Source organism: Thunnus maccoyii, chromosome 7 (genome assembly GCF_910596095.1).
Source record: "Thunnus maccoyii chromosome 7, fThuMac1.1, whole genome shotgun sequence".
In the NCBI taxonomy this organism is placed as follows: domain Eukaryota; kingdom Metazoa; phylum Chordata; class Actinopteri; order Scombriformes; family Scombridae; genus Thunnus; species Thunnus maccoyii.
Genome location: NC_056539.1, coordinates 9813231 through 9832150, shown reverse-complemented (window position 1 = coordinate 9832150; position 18920 = coordinate 9813231). Strand labels below are relative to the sequence as shown.

The 18920-nt window shown below is 41.1% G+C and overlaps 1 protein-coding gene across 13 annotated transcripts in view; it reads left to right on the top strand.

Moving 5' to 3' along the window:
• The first annotated feature begins 322 nt into the window (after nucleotides 1-322).
• dab1a (DAB adaptor protein 1a) overlaps nucleotides 323-18920 on the top strand; it is a 240938-nt gene continuing 222340 nt past the window's right edge. For 8 of the 13 annotated variants that reach the window (XM_042417224.1, XM_042417223.1, XM_042417221.1 and 5 more), the window contains exons 1-4: nucleotides 386-473; nucleotides 582-649; nucleotides 8516-8632; nucleotides 18339-18418. The gene's annotated coding sequence lies outside the window, so the exon portion shown is untranslated. Of the gene's footprint in view, nucleotides 474-581; nucleotides 650-8515; nucleotides 8633-18338; nucleotides 18419-18920 lie in introns of all 13 variants that reach the window. The other 5 variants (XM_042417214.1, XM_042417213.1, XM_042417215.1 and 2 more) reach the window with 5 other exon arrangements.

Below are 18920 nucleotides of genomic sequence, written 5' to 3'. Positions count from 1 at the left end.
AAAATCATCTTCTTCATGGATGAAGGCAACTTCATCATAGAAATGGACCACAGTGCATGCTTGCTGGCAGCTGAGAGCTGTAATTAGCCTTAGAAGCCCTGCCTTGCACACCCACACAGGTGTTTTACAGTAAATTATCCTCATTAGACATAATCTCGGATTGAAGTTGAGCAGCCCCATAATGGAATTATGAATTTACCTGAGGTCACCTGCAGTAACTCAATGTACCAGTAAGAATGATGAAGGTATTAAGGTCCATTCATGTATAATAATATGCAAATTATGTAGAGCTATATAAATACTTTCTGTCCATAACTTTCAGTGACTGTAATGTGGAAAGAGAAGAGTGGTAGAGGTGCAGGCAGAGAGTGAGGGCGATGTCAATCAAGCGGAAAGGTCTGTACACGCTCATGTAGAAAAGAGGTCTAATAATCAGTGAGTGAACCATGGATGTGTTGGGTCCTTCAACTAAGGTTGGAACAATAGTTGTGTCCGTAGTTTGTAAAATAGTGAACCATACGGTTCAGTAAATTGCTGGAAGGTGCTTCCCCAGCTGCAATAAATTTGTCTCTTGAATACAGCAGGAGGGACTTCGCAACCAGCTTGAGGTGGAAAAGACGCTCGAAAAAATGGACATGGACGGTTAAAGGTGAGATTTATGATTTATTCTTTAGTACTTTCAAAGAATATGTTTCAGATTCACAAGGGTTTAAAGAATGATGAGCTTGAACTGAGTTAGGTGAAAACATGCCACAAGTCATAGTTTATCAGGCTAAAACATGCTGTAAGATGTAGCTAGTTTAAGGTTATTCGGCTACACAATGCTACAAGTTATAAGTTAGCTTATTAGGTTAAAACATGCTACAGGTTAAAATTTATTAGGCTACAACAAACTGTAAGTATTAGTTTAAACATGATACGAGTTCTGGTTTATTAAGCTAAAATATGTTACAAAATGTTGTTCATTGACATGCTAAATTATAGCTATAAATTATAATTATATATTATTAGGTTAAAACATGCTACAAGTTCTGGTTTATAAGGTTAAAACATGCTAACTTACATGTTAAACTTTATGAGGCTAAAACATGCTACAAGTTCTAGTTTATAAGGTTAAAACATGCTAACTTACATGTTAAACTTTATAAGGCTAAAACATGCTACAAGTTCTGGTTTATAAGATTAAAACATGCTAACTTACATGTTAAACTTTATAAGGCTAAAACATGCTACAAGTTCTAGTTTATAAGGTTAAAACATGCTAACTTACATGTTAAACTTTATAAGGCTAAAACATGCTACAAGTTCTGGTGTATAAGATTAAAACATGCTAACTTACATGTTAAACTTTATAAGGCTAAAACATGCTACAAGTTCTGGTTTATAAGGTTAAAACATGCTAACTTACATGTTAAACTTTATAAGGCTAAAACATGCTACAAATTCTGGTTTATAAGGTTAAAACATGCTACATGTTAAACTTTATTTGGCTAAAACATGCTGCAAGTTCTGGTTTATTAAGCTAAAACATGCTACAAAATGTTGTCCATTGACATGCTAAATTATAGCTTATTATGTTACAACATGCTACAAGTTCTAGTCTTTAAGGCTGAAACATGATACAAGTTATAGTTTATTAAGCTAAAACATGCTACAAGTTATAGTTTATATGGTTAAAACACTTAACAAGTTAGCAGTTTGTGCTTCTCATGTATTAGCATTACATTCATTAGCATACTCTGAAATATGCAAACCCCAGGTTGTTAAACAAAATATATACCATGATCTGGGTGAATACTCTTTTCTGATTGGCTGGCAGGTGTGCGTTCCAAGCGTGTATTACACACGTAGTTTGGCTCAAGTTTAATTACCGTTCTAAATTCATCCGCTACCCAACCTGTAACCATAGCAACATTAAAGAGCACAGCTGTCAAAGCTTACTCGTTATGAAGTTTTGAAGAATGAGACGCAGCAGAGGAAAAAGAAATGAAGAAGAAAAGAAGAAACCAAGTGGAAAAATGGCACAAGGAACTGACATCTGAAGAGCTTAAAATGATAGAGGAAGAGAGGGATGAGATTAATACAAAAAAGGTAATAAATAAAATGGGCAGTTAATATACTGAGACTTTCTCTACTAAAAACAAAAGAAGAGACATAGCCTACTCTGTGGTTATGCTTAAGGACGTGGATTTTATGCCTTGGTTCATGCTGGCAGCGAGTACAGTGTGGCACGATGTCATGACAACAGCAAGCTCTTGCTTCATAACCTTTCCGTTTTTGCAAAACTTTCACCAAAAATTTTAGTGAAATTTTACATTGTTGGCAAATGACCATGGTATAAGCGGGATAATCAACTTGTAGGTGTGCCTTAAACTGATTTAAGGCACTTCGTGGAGAACCGCTTCGCATCGGGTGGTTCATCGCCTCCACGTCATGTCTTAAAACCGTTAAACACACACCTACTCGTTGATTATCCCTCACTCACTGCTGCTCTTCTAACCATGTGGATAAAAAAGTATTCTCTCCACTACACAATAAAGATTTTCTTAAGTTGCAGTTCTGTTTCTAAATAAAGATGGTAGATGTTAATCTTTTTATTGTGCAGTGAACGTCATATTTAGTCTCAGATAGTTAGTTTTTATGGATTGAAGTACCACCAGAAAAGCAAGTGTTTTAACAACCTTCTGGGTTTCTCAAACATTGTGAGTATTAATCATTCGAAGAAACATCTGCTTGCCACTGACTCAAATGTAACGCTAATACATGAGCGGACAAACTTGGCAAGGTAAAAAATATTCTAGTTTGGTAGGCTAGGCAAACATGCTACAAGTTATAGTTTGTTTTATTTTCCATAAATGTTTGTTTTGTCCCCTTTCATCTGTCCGAACAAGAAAGGAATGGTCTGAGTATTCCTAGTGCTGGTTACTCAAGAGAAAGGGGACTTACTCACAGTCAGTCTCCCATACACACTCTAATGCCTATAGTGTATGTGCGTCTGCCTGCTTACAGCTACTTACCAGGGATATTATGAGGGATTAAGCCTGGAATAAATTAGAATAATTTCACTTTAGTCCTTGTACGTTTGTTTCTGTGATGTTTGTTTTAAATTTGACATTATAATTCCAGCTTACTGCTGTGGGAAAGCAGCCTAACATCTGAGCAAACCTTAATGCCAGCCACTACATGCTGTTAGCTAAGGTTCACAAAATAGACTTTATGCCAAAACCTTAGTGACTGGGAATATCTGCATGCTTTTCGTTGGCTTGAGTCCAGCTGAAATCTGTGGGCTGTACATGTTTAATGACTAACTTTGATAGCTGAGACTTGGAAATTGTAAAGAAAAACCCACAGAGCCCTTATTAAACCAAAGTACCGGCTCACATTATGCCTCAAAGTCTTGCAGATCTGCCAAGAAAATGAAGGTCCACAGTGTGCTGGTGTGTGTGTGTGTGTGTGTGTGTGTGTGTGTGTGTGTGTGTGTGTGTCTCCCTGTCTTTGTCAAACATGCATGTAAGGGGGGAACGTGTTGAAAACTAGTGGTGAGAAACAGATTTTTTTTTCACCCACGTACCTTCTCAGTTCATCTCCCCTTCAGCTGTCCTCTCAGAAAACCCCATCTATCCATACATCCATCCAGCCTCACTCAGAGCAAGCAGTGCTGTCTGTTTTCCTTCTCGTTGCCATGGTTTCCATTATGCTTCCTGCCTGCTCTGGTTTGAAGGACAAAGCGCTGATATCTAGTATTTAGTGAAGAGGGAGAAAGAGGGGCAAAACAATGAAGGAAAACGTATGCATATATGCTATACTTTTTCTTTTTTCTCACTGTTTGTTTAATGTAATGTCATATCTCATACAAATACACTCACATACACACACTGTGGTCTTCGATCCACATCCCCAGGGTCCCAGGGAAAGTAGACAGGCAGGTCTACGCCAACACTCCCCTTGGCGTCAGATGTTTAGCTCTAGCAAGCCTTATCTTTTAACTGATCAATAAGCAGGTGGTACAGCACTCTCTCTGCTCTCTGCGGGATATTCTGCAGTTACACAGGACCAAATGAGCCTTTACCGGTCTGTGTTATGCTCAACGACCGTGCTGTACACTGCCAAGCAATATATATATATATATATATAATAACTTGACACTCGGCACTTGATGTCTGTGAGTGCATGCGCGTTGGGTGTGTGCGGCTGCGTGTTAGTGCCATGTGTTTGTGTGGAGTCTTCAGGCTGTCAGAAATTAGGCTAAAACCGTGGACTTTATTTAGCTGACCTGGTTGGAGAGTGAGGAGGAGTCAGCAGAGATGAGCGGGGAGGGAGATGGTCATGGAGTGTGTGTGTGTGTGTGTGAGTGAAAGCAGAAAAGAAGGAAGAGCTAAACTCAGTCCTCTCTTCGCCACATGCATCACCCCCTCCACTGTGTTATTCCCCCCCCCCCCCCCCCCCCCCCCTTTTCTTATTGTAAGGTACTTAGGGCCTTCCTAACTTTTTAATAAGAGTCTTTAATAAGTCCCCAGATCATGGCTTGGTCAGTCAGGGCTTCTATTTCAACACAGCTCTGCTTAATCTCACTCTAAAATAGGTCTGCTCCCTCCTCTCTCTCTCTTCCTCTCAGCTCCTCTGCCTCCTCTCTCTGTATTTCTCCACAAGGTTGTAAAAGTATTTAATAAAATACTGGGGGATCAAGCAAGGTTGTATCGTCATCTGTGGTTTGTGTGTGTGTGTGTAGGTAAGCCAGCAAAGATATATACGACTGGGGATGCACCAGTTTTATTTCTATTAAGGAGGATCAACAGGAATGTTTTAAGAAGAAATGTGCTCTTACAGAAATGAAGGGCAAATGTTGTAATGGTGAAGACATAGTTTTGTATAAATCTATGAATTCATCACAACCACAAATGTTACACTCATGTGAAGTCAAAATTAGGCCACGTTGAGCTTTGCCCTGCTAATTGTCCCTCCTGCCAGTGATTTATTTGGCCTCTTGTGACTTCACACGTTCATAAAAAGTGACTCAACCATTACACATACACACATTGAATCGCTAAACCGTTTCCTAAAATGTATTTTCTGTACATGGAGTTCCCAGTTACCATGGTCTGCACAGTGGTGATGTGGTGTGTCTGTGTGTCATACTTTAGTTTCAGTCTCTTTGGCCTACTTAGGCGTGTTGTAAGTAGCACACTGAGCTGCTTCTCCTTTCCCCGTGGACTCAGGCTGAATAATTGAGTGGTGTTGAGGCAGAGTAATAAGCTACACTGCTGCTGTAATAACATGCTGGACACTGTGTGTGTGTGTGTGTGTGGGGGAGAGAGAGAGAGAGAGAGAGAGAGTGAGAGTGTATGTGCTCACATTGCTCGGGCACGGTAATGACTGCTATTACTCCAGGGCTGGGTAAGCAGACACATGCTGTTTAAGGAACCAGACATGTTATGTGAGCATGTGTGTCTTTGTGTTATGTCTGTATGCAGACTACAAGAGTACAGACACAATCTGTTTTGTAATCTTGGTCTCTTATGAGTGTGCGCGTACTTGATGTCCTCACGCAGGAACCTCGACTGTTCTTGTGTCTAAGGCGTCCTCCATCAGAGCTTCTCACACTGATTACTGACACATAATCAGTGTCATCCTTCAAATGTCTTATTTTCATATGGAAGACTTTTTTATACTTGTTGCGTTGTCATTCATTCTGTCCATCATACTAAGTCATCAGGTTTTTTTGTCTTGATGAAGCAAAAATGATACTGTCAAACAGCCAGTCATATGTATCCTTTCCTTCTAGTCTAATATGACCTCTAATCATTGTTTTTCCTGCAGTTTTTTTAATTTTATTTTTTTAACAAGGGGGGAACAGAAAAATGTAAATATACCTTAATTTCTTAAAGTTACTACAATGAACTTTTAACTGGCTATGAAGCAGTCTTATGATGCCTCTGTATGACCTACATAAGCAAACGAGACCATCAGTGAGAAGATTGGATATTTCTATATAGTTATTCTAAATGTCTTCCACCACGTCAGATTCCTTGCGAACTCAGACGAAACGATTTACTGCACACAGACTGGAAGTGTTTACATTACATGTAGCATTGTAGCATGAGGGAGTACAAAGACGTTACTAGGGTGATGAGAGGACATTTCTCGTTTGATAAGGTTAAAAGTAAAGTTAGACATGTCGGCTTTATGACTCATTTTAAAACAGATGAGAGAAAGAGAGAGAGAAAGCACGAGTGAGCTGAGAGTACTAGCGAGAGAGAGAGCAGTGGTGGTCGAGCAAGCTAGAGAGTGAATGAAGAGACTGAGCAGCAGTGTAGCGAGAACAAAGAAGTGAATCTGAGAAATAAAACATTTTCTGATTGTTTCACAGTGGTAACGTTTTAAAGCACAAACACACCCACACGTCCACACAACCCTGCATTGCTGGATTTGGTGTGAATGCAGCCTTACATGTGACCCAGGTGTATGAACGGTACTAAGACAAAGTTAACTTTGTTTTACCATTGTCATATTACAATTATTAATATTAGGTCAATTATTAATCTAATTAATCTACATAGCCACAAATAGATACATTACCTCATGGCTATGCTTCCTGCAAACAGCTGTGTTTAAAAAAGAAAAATAGTATTAAAAATAAGTAGCGTCTTTCTTCCACTCGCTTTCAAAACAAACGCATGCGCAAGCCAAGATCTTTATGACACGAGGTGGTGCTCATGGGAAATGCATTCTTCAGGGCTTCTGCCAGTGTATTGCTAGCCTTGCAGCCTGCCAGGCTTGAGTTCATCCCCTGATGAGCCTAAGCATCGGGGGAAATGTATTTTAATTTAGTTTTCTTTAGATTGTACAGGGGGATGTTGTTACCTGCTAGACATTTCTGTCTGTTGCGCCTCCCATGGCCCCATGGGGTCAGCTGCAGGGTCCTCAGCCGGAGACCACCATTTGTTGATGTTTTGTTCCTTCAGCTCCAGAATATCTGAATATCAGCGGAGTGGTGGCAGGGACGTCTCCTTGCTACCCCCTGCAGCTGCCCTTTCTTGTTGTGTAGACCCCCAGTTCTTGTCTTTCTGCCTCAGCCATAGCCAAAAGCTGCCCTTCTCTGCTTCCTCAGCGAGTACTTCTGTGGCTCTTTGGAGCTTCGCCCTTGATACCCCTACATCCCGAGGCAGCCATAGCGTTGATGTGCTGATGAAGCCCTGACAGCCTACTTCCATGGGGAAGGTGGTGGTAGTCCATCCTGCTTCCCTACACTCAGCAGCCAGATCTGAGTGTTTTGCCCTCTTGTGCTCGTGGGCGGCCTGCATTCCCTCCTCCCACGGGATGGTGAGCTCGATGAGTAGAGCAGTCTTGACAGCGGCAGACCAAAGCACTATGTCTGGCCAGAATGGTGTGGTGGTGGTCTCAGGGGGGAAGTGCAACTGCTGACCGATGTCAACCATCATTTGCCAATCTTTTCCTGGTGACTGGCATCTAAGAAGGCTCTTCTGTGTTCTCTCCAGGCCTGATGAACTGGATGGAGTGTTCCTTGGTTGTGGGCTGGTTGTTGTTTGCCACTTGCCTGCAGGTTTCCATAACTTTAGCCAGCTTCCTCAGGATCTGGTTTGTGTGTGACTCTGCTGCTGCTGCGGATTGTAATGGAGCAGACACTTTCAGTTTATAATTGTAGCGTTCGTTGTCTGACTAATTATTGATAACCTACGAGAGTTTTTCATTTGATGAATGTGGGGACACAGCAATACGTTTGCTCAGCACCAACACTCCTCCTCCCCTAAAATCAACATGAAATGAAAGTTCCTTGTAGTAACTTTAAGTAATGTAATTCAGAAGTAAGTCATTTACAATTACAAACAGGTGGTGAGACATCTTGTGTTGAATGACAGTTAGCAAAATTTCTCATCCATACTCAAATTGCAGGTACACTGGCCATAAAAACCCTTGGCTAGATGGTTTTAATGTTTACTATGACAAACTCTGCTGATCATTATGTGGCCTAGTATGACCCCCCTTTTGTAGCTATGTTTGCAAATCTAATTTTATTCAAGGCTTTTGTTAAAGTCAAAGCCTTGTTGTTAAAGGATGACTTAATTCTTTTTTTTATAAACAATGTTTTTCTACCCCCCATTGCTCTGTTTCCTCCTCCTCCTCCTGTGTGTACATCTGATAGAGACCCCCCAATGTCATAGTACACTCACCTCTGCAGTTTCTCCCCTACCAGGTACCAGTTACACTCTATAGCTGAGTGAACCTCTCCCCTGCTGTAATCTCAAACCAGCATCTCTTAGATCCCATAAATTCTTAATGCACAGTCCTAAACCTGAAATACTTCAAACCCACTCTCCAGTTTCACTCCGCCTGATCCCCCTTCATCTCTCTCTTTATGGATGACTGACTGATTGGCTGTTTGTTTGATTTTTGTTGATTTGTTATTCAAAAATAAATGATGAGCAAAATTCAGGGGTGCTCACCAGACACCTCTCCTGATGCCACCATCCTTCCTTCTGCTTTGTACCTTTCGCAGATGAAAGGAGTGCCTGTTGGTTACTGAAACATGACAAATCATGGAGAGTGGAAGAAAAACCATTTATCAGAAAGTTGGAGCTGACAACTGTTTTTTTTTCTGCAGTGTCGTACATAGGTGAGTGTGTTCTTCCTGTCTGCTTTGTGTACACTTTGAAGTGCTCATCACTTGTTCTTGTGCTCGTGTATATGAGAACTGTGGGATTAGACTCACTGTCCTTGTGTTACGTGCAACAGTCAGACAGACATGCAGACATTTCCTCGTCATTTCCCCGTCACCTTATCTGTCTTCTGTCAGTCTGTCCATGTCTCCGTTTTGTTTCTGATGTTTATCCATCGCCTCATGTTGACAACCAATATAATCCTGTCATTCAGTCACCTTGTCGCTTGGCTTTGGTTGTCCTGATAACAAAATTACCCTGTTACCCAGCTAACTAACTTCTGAAATCACACAGTCTCTCCCTCACACACTCATACACACTGAGTTAAAGCTGTCTGTGTGATGGATGCACCCTCTCAGACAGAACTGCTGTGTGTTGCATCTCAACCTCCAGCCTCACCTTCAGGCTATACCCACTACCGAGGGTGTGTGTGTGTGTGTGTGTGTGTGTGTGTGTGTGTGCGTGTGTGTGTGTGTGTGTGTGTGTGTGTGTGTGTGTGTGGAGAGAGTGTGTTTGATCACAAATACTTTTTTCTGAAAATACAATCGGGGGGAACAAAAACATATGAAGACACAGGGACTATCCCCCTTCACTTTCTCTCTGTGTCTCACTGTCTCTTTCTCACTCTCTCACTCACTCACTCATTCACTCTCACACACACACACACACACACACACACACACACACACACACACACACAGGCTCCTAGTGGCTGATAAAGACCTTTTTGGCAGAGGCTCTCCTCTGTGCTGTGGGCTCATTAATGCTCTGAGTGTGTCCCTGTGACTGAGGACTAAGCCCTCAGCTCTTATCAACAACACCAGGCCTGGTTGGCAACACACACACACACACACACACACACACACACACACAAACACACACACACACAATGGATTATGAAGAGTGTGGATAAGTCGCCAACATCAGCTCAGATATCCCCTTACAGGACAATGATAGACAACCCCTCTCCCATCCCACTGTCACAGTCATGGATAGTGTGATAGTGTGTGTGTGTGTGTGTGTGTGTGTGTGTGTGTGTGTGTGTGTAAGGTTTGGTGGCAAGGGGGATGCACTGCTCTCCGACTGATCCATTTGTATTTGTTGATCCATCTGTACACAGTTCCTGTCATGGATAGGTCATTTTGTGTGTGTGCTCAGTGCAAACTTGTGCATTGTAACTTGTGCATTGTTGGGTGTGTCATCTCAATACAGGATGACATAAAAGCTTACACCTACTCTCCTTGTGGGTACTATGCATTTGTTTCCTCCAGCACACACACACAGGCACAAACTGTGGGGTTATTTACATATTTATTACTGCGCTGTGCTTGTGCTCCACAAATTGATAGTGTGTGTGTGTGTGTGTGTGTGTGTGTGTGTGTGTGTGTGTGTGTGTGTGTGTGTATTTGTGTGATTAACTGGGTGGTGGTGCAGAGTAATGTCACAGGCCTAGTTCAGTAAGGACAGTGTGGGAGGTTGGTGGTTTATGGCTCTTTTAAGTTGGTGTGTATGGTGTGTGAATTGTTTGTTGTTCCCATGTATTGTCTGAGCCCCCAGGCTATATCTATTCAGCATGGAGAATTAATGTTACTTTATCCCCAGGAAGAGCAGAGGTGACGTACTGCAACACCCGCTACCCACCACCACTCCCTGCCACGTTCCATCACACACACACACACACACACACACACACACACACACACACACACACACACACACACACACACACACACACACGCACGCACACACAAAGACTTGAGGCATCTTCCCCTATACATGCATTAACACCAAGGTCATACTAGTGTAGTCCCCCAGGAGTTATAAGCATTGAATCTTTATATTATGGTGTCTCTTTCTTTCACATGCTGATGAGGGAACAACCTGTTTACATGCAGTCATAGGAATGATCTATTTTTTTATGATTTTAGTGTTTTTTTTTCTTTCTAGTTTGCATTATTAAAAAGTCGAGCTTTTAGGAATGTTATGCAGTGGCCTCATTTTCAATTTATGCATTTAACAAATGTTGTTATAGGTTTTCAGTGAATTTTATTGTCCCAGGGGTCATGACAATTGTTCAGCTTATTAAAGACCTTCAAGTAAAAACATGCAAATCACCAAAATTGATGTTGTAGTGTTAACAACAGTAGCAGTATTCTTTTAAATCTCTGCTCTCTTCGTTGCTTTCAGCCTGAGGCTGTTTTGGAAGATGCAGGCGACTCTCCTCGCATCAAATCCTTCTTTCCCTTCTGTCCAGCTCTCCCTCTCTTCCCCTGCTAAGAGCAGCATACGATGAATTTACAGCATACAAAAAATATTTTTATTTCATTCTTAGCTTTTTAATCTCAGCTCTCTGAACAAGAGAACAAGTGGACCGGATGTCCTCTGGTGGGTTCAGATCTAATCACGTTGAAAGGCAGCCAGTGTAGCCTGCAGCGCTCGATAATTGGTTGACCTCAGAAACACTCCAACTCTTTTTGAGGATTTGATATTTTACGGCTGATGCTAAAATGCAGACGGCTGGTACTAACGATGGTTCTCCCCGCTTTACTGTCTAATTCATCAGATGGTCCTCCCAGATTTGGACCGTTCAGGCGGCTGGCTACTTACTCACAGCTATGTTACCATTACCATGGCTAATTAAAGACTGCATCAGGGGCCTGGAGAGATGGAGAGCCAGAAAGGGCAGGTTTTTAGAGAGCAACAGTGGGAAAGCTCTGTCAGTGAACATTTGGGGAGGGGGCTGAACTCAAGGTTGCACTCACAGTTGCACTCACAGAATTTATAGTTTGTCCATTTCCTGGTCAATGATTTGTGTCAATCTTTTGCAGACTGTAGAGACTGTAGAGTGAATATCTTTGCCTGTGTGTGTGTGTGTGTATGTGGGTGGGTAGGGTGTGGGTATGTGTATGTGTGTGTGATTGTAACCCTTCGGCGTGTCTGCTGCATGCGTGTGGTCCTTTTGTCTGTTGAGGGAGTTGAGAAGCATCTCTTTAATTTGGTTTATAATTGAATTTGGCCCATGGGCACGCCATACTCTTCTGAGAGATGGCAGCAGATGAGAAGGGGATGAAAAGAAGTGGCAGAGGGAAGGAGAAGGGGACAAGAGGAGAGATGGCAAAGTGAGGGAGGGTGTTGAGAAAGAGTAGAGGTGGCATATGGATGGAAATGAGAAAATATACAGAAGGAAGGAAAGAAAGGGAGATGGAGGAGGAGGCTGGGGGAGGACATAGCATTGCATCCTCAGTTATCTGTGAGACTTCATAAGTACTGGGTGCATTGGCGAGTGGCTGGCAGTCAAGTCAATATGACATATGAATATTGCAGGAGCCATTCTCTCCCCTCCTGCCCTCCTCAATTATTAATGTCTGGCTCAGAGTTGGCTCAACTTTTACATGAGGCCTTCCTCTCCACTACTCCTGAAAACAAATGAGAAACACACAAAGATGGACAGACAGAAAAACAACAGAAAACAAAAACCCAGTGGACAGGGAGACGCACACACACAAGAGAGATGTACGGCCCAACGCGGAGGCAGCGGAATGAGATGAGGTTAATCTGCTCAGACTCAAGAGAAATTAAGTTTTTCTTTGACTTGTCTTTTTTCTTCAGTGCATTGCAAACGTAAGTGAAGGCCTATACCAATATCCATAGGTGTGACCACAGTACTTTTTACAAGCTACTGCAGAAATTAAGAAATTAGCTGGTTTGAACATATTTATTATAGAGCTGCAACAATTAGTCTATCGACAGACAACTATTTTGATCAAAAAATCGTTTGTCATTTATGAAGCAAAAATGCCAAGCTGTAGTTGCAGCTTCTCATATGTGAGATTTGAAGCTTTTCTGTGTCATACATGATGGCAAACTAAATATCTTTGTAGTTTTGAATGTTGATTGGACAAAATGAGACATTTGAAGACATCACCATGGGCTCTAAGTAATTATATAGCCTTTATTTTCACAATTTTCTGACATTTTATAGACAAAACGATTAATCGAGAAAAAAAATTGGCAGAATAATTAAAAATGAAAGTACTCTTTAGCTGCAGCCCTAATTTATTATTAGATTTAGATTTACAGACTGAGCCAGAGCAGGATATTCCCAATTTCATGCATGTCTGTATGCAAAAAGCCTACACAAATCACGCAACTTGCAAGCTCGCAACTGTGTGGGCAGATCTCTGAAGAGTGGGTGCTGTAAACTCAGCTCTGAAAGAACAGTCTTCCGTACGAGTGCAAATGTACATCCGCAAAAGTTTTTAAATTAAAGATTTGCCCTTTTGAAACTCAAGTTTCAACTTTTCAAAAATGTTTTTCCCAATGTAAGTGCACCAGTTTTCAGATCAACACTTACAAGGTTTCAAACCTGGAAAACAAACTAATACGCTGGGAGAACAGTGATAAATTTGAAACTCTGACAATGTATTGGAGAAACACTGTAAAAAGAGAGCTGCAGTTGTGAAGAAGGAAAACTCAAATACAAAATAATGTTAGCAGAGATTTGAAAATCTTTTTCAGCCTACCAAAACAATATACAAGCCTTCAAAACTTAGTTTCAATCTTGCAAAACCTTTTTCATTAGATTTCAAGCTTTCAAACACGAGTTTCAACTTTTCAAAGCTTTTCTTTTTCAGTTTCCAAATATGACATGATATTCATCCCATAAAAGGGAAGCGTCAGGTCATTGTGGTTCCAGGCAACATGGGTTGATACCAAGATGTCTGTTAATACTGCATATTTACTGAGGTGTTAATAATAAATCCTTTTGAAGGGTGTAGAAGAAAATACAGCTCATGGCCTTTTTGCAAGTCAACACTGTGGAGCTGTGTCAGGATGCTTATGTTACATAAGGTTCAAAAATAGCTTAACTGTTGGTTAAAAATATAGGATATGATAATCACATTTTTCGGGGACTATAAGCACTGCATATAGCTGCATAGACATTGGAGTATTGGTTATGCAGAGTCACAACAGGCTTTAATTGGCTTCAGTTGGAACTTGTCTGGGAAGGTCGACCTACGTGTTACTGGCTACGCTGTTGATAGGCTACACATAAATTACACAAGGTGTTTGGTGGATAACCATTAAAGTGACTGATAACTTGTATCATTTCCAATTAGCATTAAGTTTTATTTAAAGGCATTAAAGCGTGACATTAAGCCTACGAGTGTCACATCAGATATGTGAGAGCTGATAACCTTAAATGTAATGCATGCATGAAATAAAGTTTTGAATAGATCAGGGCAGGCACACTGATACAGTGCAACTGTTTGTCCTTGAGTGACACCATCGCTGCATAGGCAAACTGTTATTATGACACTAGCCAGGTTGCTGACATTATGGCTCCTGTTAACCTTAAACGGCAGGTGAGGGAGAAAGGTACAATGGAGGTAGGAGGTAGGCAGAAAGGTGTTGTAATGTGTGTGTGAAGCCTAGAGGGTGGGCTGGGTCAGTGTGATTGACGGGGTGTTGGCAGGACGTCAGCACGGCAACAGGGTGAGCAGGACACAGGAGATCTGCCCCAGCTGGGTATGAGAATTCACAAAGTGGATGGCAAGGTCTCCCGTGCTGTTTACACACTCCACACAAACACTCCCACACACTTATGCATGCACACATTCACAAACACACACCCACTGCCTGTGTTTTGAATGTTGACCTTGTTGGGCTGACAGAGTTAGCAGGAGCAACACCTCTCTTTGGCAGCATCATCTGTTTGCTTAGAGCAGAACAGTGTGTTACACTGTCTGTGTGTGTGTGTATATATATGTGTGTGTGTATTCTGCACTGCCTGTGTAGTTTTGGTTAAACTCCCATGGGACTATGTGATTCATCCTTTACATATCCACAAGTTTGGGAATGGATGCAAGAAAAACAAGAGTAGAGGAAGAAAGAAGGAAAAAGACAACAGTGGGGTTTTCAGTTTGTCTTGGGCTTGTCTTGGATGTTAGTGGAAACTTGGGGAAGAGGCATCAGCTGGAAAAAAAGTGCAAAACAGAGATCTGATCAATTCAGTCTTTGAACTAAGCTGATGAAAGGAAAAATTGAATGGCTGCGCATTAATGCAGGTGTAGTTTTTTGGACATGCATCTTGATTGAACACTTTTATGCGCCTCTGATTTGATCCCTGCTGTGAACAGCACACAGAGTCAACCTGAAAATGTGTTTGTTCCTGAGTGAAGATAAAAAGAGTTTGCTAGATGTCTTTATCAGCCCAAGAGGCAACATACAGACAGTAGTGGATGTTGTGTTGAGGCTCCATTTCAGACAGCAGGTTTAGGTTAGCCCCTTAGTCTTGTGTTGGATGAAGCTGATTGTTAGGGCATGAATAGAGGGGCTGGTTATTGAGGCTGGATATTTGTTCAGCTCTGACTGAAATATGCGCTCAGAATGGAGTATTGAAATTTTTCAAGTACTAGTGCAGTACCTGTTCAAAATGTGCCTGTTCAGAACAGGCTGATTGCTTGGCCTCCAGCATTGCTATTTCAACGCATAGAAACATTAATACTGTTGATGTGAGGTGTGAATGAGTGTATACACCAACAACATGAAAGAAACTAACATTCTATTATACACAGATGTTAACTACTGTAAATGAATAATAAAATAACAGCTTTTGAAAAAATGTGCATTCTTAAATAAAGTGGATCGATCATACTGGGCTCTTAGATTGTTTATTTTCTGTGGCTTCAGTTTGGATCATTTTAGTCGGTATGTTTGCTCAAAAGATTTGTGCTTATATGAGACATACTGGTTTTGAGCTACCCGTGGGAAGTAGCCTAAGGGTCTGTCCATTCTTGATTAAAAGCTGTGTTTTCGCTGTCTACTTTTCTCTTTTTAGAGCACACCATGTGAAAAAACTTTTCTCTGACTCATTGTACAGCTCTGATCACAGGCTGTGCTCATGCTTATGGTTTTATTATTATGGAGTGCAAAAAAAAAGGAAAAACATAAATATTTTTTGTCAGACAACTCATGCAGGGACTCGAGGGTTTGCTCATGACATGCAGTCGTAGAGCCCTGAAGCCCTGCCCTGCTGCTACACAGAACACTGTTCGCTTGATTATTCTAAGTATATTAATATTGAACGTGTTGTGTGTCCACATTAAACCAAATTCGACACTGCAAATCTTTGAGTCTCCAGCAATACAACTGCCAAGTTTGAAGCAGATTGGATGAATGGTTCTCGAGATATGCAAAGGACATACATACAGTACATACATACAGTCCTTGCTTTGTAGTAAGTTTGACAATTGGCAGCAAATGCTCAGTCAGATTCATTTGGTTTACTTACTCAAATATTTGCTGTTTTAAATTACTTTGCAGCATTGAAAGACTGATTAACCCACTAGTTTGGCATATTTTTAATGAAAAAGAATTTGTAGAAAACATGTTCATAAGACAATGAAAAAAGTATCTTTGCATTGGTACCGCAACTTCGCTATCTTGAAGCGAAACTAACTCAAAATCTTGAAATGATACCCAACCCTGGTGTAGTTTTGTTTTTTAGATCACATGTTTCATATAACGAGGTTTATGTCTGTCTGTTAACATCTGGAGAGCATGTTGAAAGTAATTGTCCTCACTTAAACATGTTATCCCTTGAATCGGTGTTTTTTGTAGGTCCATAAATCAAATCCAACCAAAAACCCTAAATGACAGTGAGGTTGTGTACTAAAATAGTCAGAATATTAGTTACTGTATATTGGAGTCGACATAGCAGCAGCAATTAAATTCTAACTTGAATGACTTTTTACAGTTGTACATGCACCAACATGCATATGTTAGGTGTGTGTATCTACGTGTGTATGTGTATATAATGTATAAAAATGTGGGTAAGTGTACATGTTTGTTTGTGTTTGCATCCAGAGTGGCTAAAATGCCCGAGTGTGTTGCAGCTGTTGTAGCAGTGATTGACGAGGAACTGAGTTTGCAGTAGGAGCAGAGCTCAACCCCATCTGACTGATCTGTAAATATTCCCTCTTTCTGCTGCCTCAGCAAGTCTCTGCTCGAGCACAACACATGGATCACATTGGCAGGGTACAGGCAGGGAGGGAGCAAGGGGTGTGGAGAAAGCTAACAAGTATAGGCGAATGCGAGGGGAGGCAGGGGGAAACTGTGAGGATTGGAGAACTGGTTGGAGGAGCGGAGTGTTGGAAAGAGGGGAAGCAGAGAGAGAGGAGAGAGGGGCTGCAGAGCTCTCTTCATCAGAGCTGCAACATTGGGTCCTCAGGCCCTGCTGGACCAAAGCCAGAACCACACAGCAGCAAACACAGAGGATCCACTCCCCCCTTTTTCCTCTGTTGTTCTCTGACTCCGGGCTTCTCTGTCCTCCTTCCCTGTGTCCTCCTCTCTTAATCTGTCCGTCTCGCTATGGATAATAGGGATAGAAGAGATGGATGAAAGAGAGAGAGCACGATACATGGATTCAGAGAGACTTTCAACAAGAGTTTGCAAGAGTTTGATTATATTTCCTTTGATTCACAGACAGCAAAATGAAAACATGAAAAATTCAAAGCAGGTCAAAAAATGCATCCTTGCCTATGTAGCTCTTTACGAGTCCATCTTCAAACACAGCATAGAACCACAGTTTGTCTCTTCGTTGCCTGGTAATAATACTTCACATCAAGCTTAACTTTTGCTTTTATAAGACACCTGAAATCTTACTGAATTGCTTACTATTTAAGAAATATATTTTATATCCTCAGCTGAAACCAAGATGGAGCAAATCAATAGTTGGGTAAGAAGAAGTGAGGTGTAAACATAAAGAAACTGGTGGAAAAGGAGGTAGTGATCTGTTGCCATGTTCTGTCTGTCTTGCTGCTCTCTCTCAGCAGTGATGGTGAGAGTTGAACGCTTGGCTTCAGATGAAATGGACATATTGATTAATATTGATTAAAGGCTGGTCCTGCAGTGGAGCGTTACTGGGTGATTTTCTAAAATAAAAGGACATTTTAGTCATGACCTTTTTAATGAATCTATTTCTTTAGACATTTCTCTCTGACACACACACACACATACACTCACAGAAACACGTGCATGCTCACATCCACATCCTCACATTCACATCTCACAGCAGCGACATGCTGAGTGTTTCAGGGTGGAACTAAAATCTTTTAAAGCCACTTTGTAAGGTTGGTCCACTGGCTAATTCCATTCAGTGTGAAATGAAATTGTGAGCTTCTGTGAGGCTTGTCCAAGTCTTGATTCGGAGGCCTGCAGCTCCTTTTAAAGGAGGATTTAAAAAGAGCAAAGGTTTGACACAAAGTAGCTTTGTTGATTGCGTGAAATTAGGTCCTGCATATGGGCTTTTTACACTGCTCTGCTCTTATGCAAGACCCCGTTCTCCCTCTTACTTATATAAAGCCTGCTAGCATTTCCATTACTCTTTTGACAGAAGCGTATGACAATAGCTTTCCTGTGTGGTAATATGATTACATTAACATGGGGGAATGGAGCCAGTTGCTCCCAGAGAGCTCAAATCAAACTGGCTGCTCTCTGAATGCCTGTTTCACTCCATTTAACAATAAACACACAAACACACAAAAAAAAACAGCCTCCAGTGTCAAACGAATAGTTTTTTTTGACTTGGGGTAGTTACAGTATTTACACTCATAACTAATCTTTATGCTCTTGTTTCTATCTATTTGTACATGCTCTCAGGTCAGTTCTTGAGGCCCGAGTACAGTGGAAGACATGATGCTCCTTCCCTTCTGACGAACACTGCAGGCATGATACAAAAGGTAAATCATCACTGTCACCTGCTGTCATGATATGACATTTTGCATGTTGGCAAGGAATGTGTGCCGGGTATGTTAAAATAAATAAAAGCGATTCTTTTGTGTCTCTTCCAGCATCATATAAGAGGTGCACCATACCTTTTTTTTTTTTTTTAATGTGCTTTTGTTGTAGTTCAGAACTGTATTTGAACTCCTGCATTTTCTTCATGCTTGGGTTGAAAAGGGGCTGTCAAAATCCCATCTGAAGCTTCCTGCCACAACAGATCCACACTGACACTCAAAATATTATACTGTACAAGGACACTACACAAAATATAGGAAACCATCAAAGAAAGCTTAGATGCAGGCTTCCTAATGCAGAGACACATTTAATGCACACTGTAATTGCTTTAGTGAATTTGTAAATTTGAATGTTAACATACTTTTAAACAAAGTGCTCACTATACAGCTGTATTATAAAAAAAAAATAGAATTCAGTATCAGCAGATGCATACATGCTGCATGT